Here is a 312-nt window from a genome sequence, read left to right on the forward strand (position 1 = left end):
GTCACTGAATGACTAATTGGCAATGATTAATAATTATGTACCATCGGTAATAAAACGGACACTTAATTGATGGAGATACAGTAGTAAAGTTCTCGTTTTCTTCAAATAATTGAATAGTTTGTATGTAAATCGAGCGTGCATGTGAACATGTCGAAATGATACGTTCTTAAGAAACGAATTAATTATTTGCTGATTAATTATTCGATCTGCATTCTGTGTCAATGAAAATGTGTGATACCTAAATTAAATTTATAAGAGCAATGGTTTAATTAACATAAACATTTGTTTGGAGCTGTACGTGATCCTTCGAAA

This window comes from Odontomachus brunneus, unplaced genomic scaffold, assembly GCF_010583005.1.
Source record: "Odontomachus brunneus isolate Ranch 3 - 2012 unplaced genomic scaffold, Obru_v1 Obru_scaffold_367, whole genome shotgun sequence".
Lineage (NCBI taxonomy): Eukaryota > Metazoa > Arthropoda > Insecta > Hymenoptera > Formicidae > Odontomachus > Odontomachus brunneus.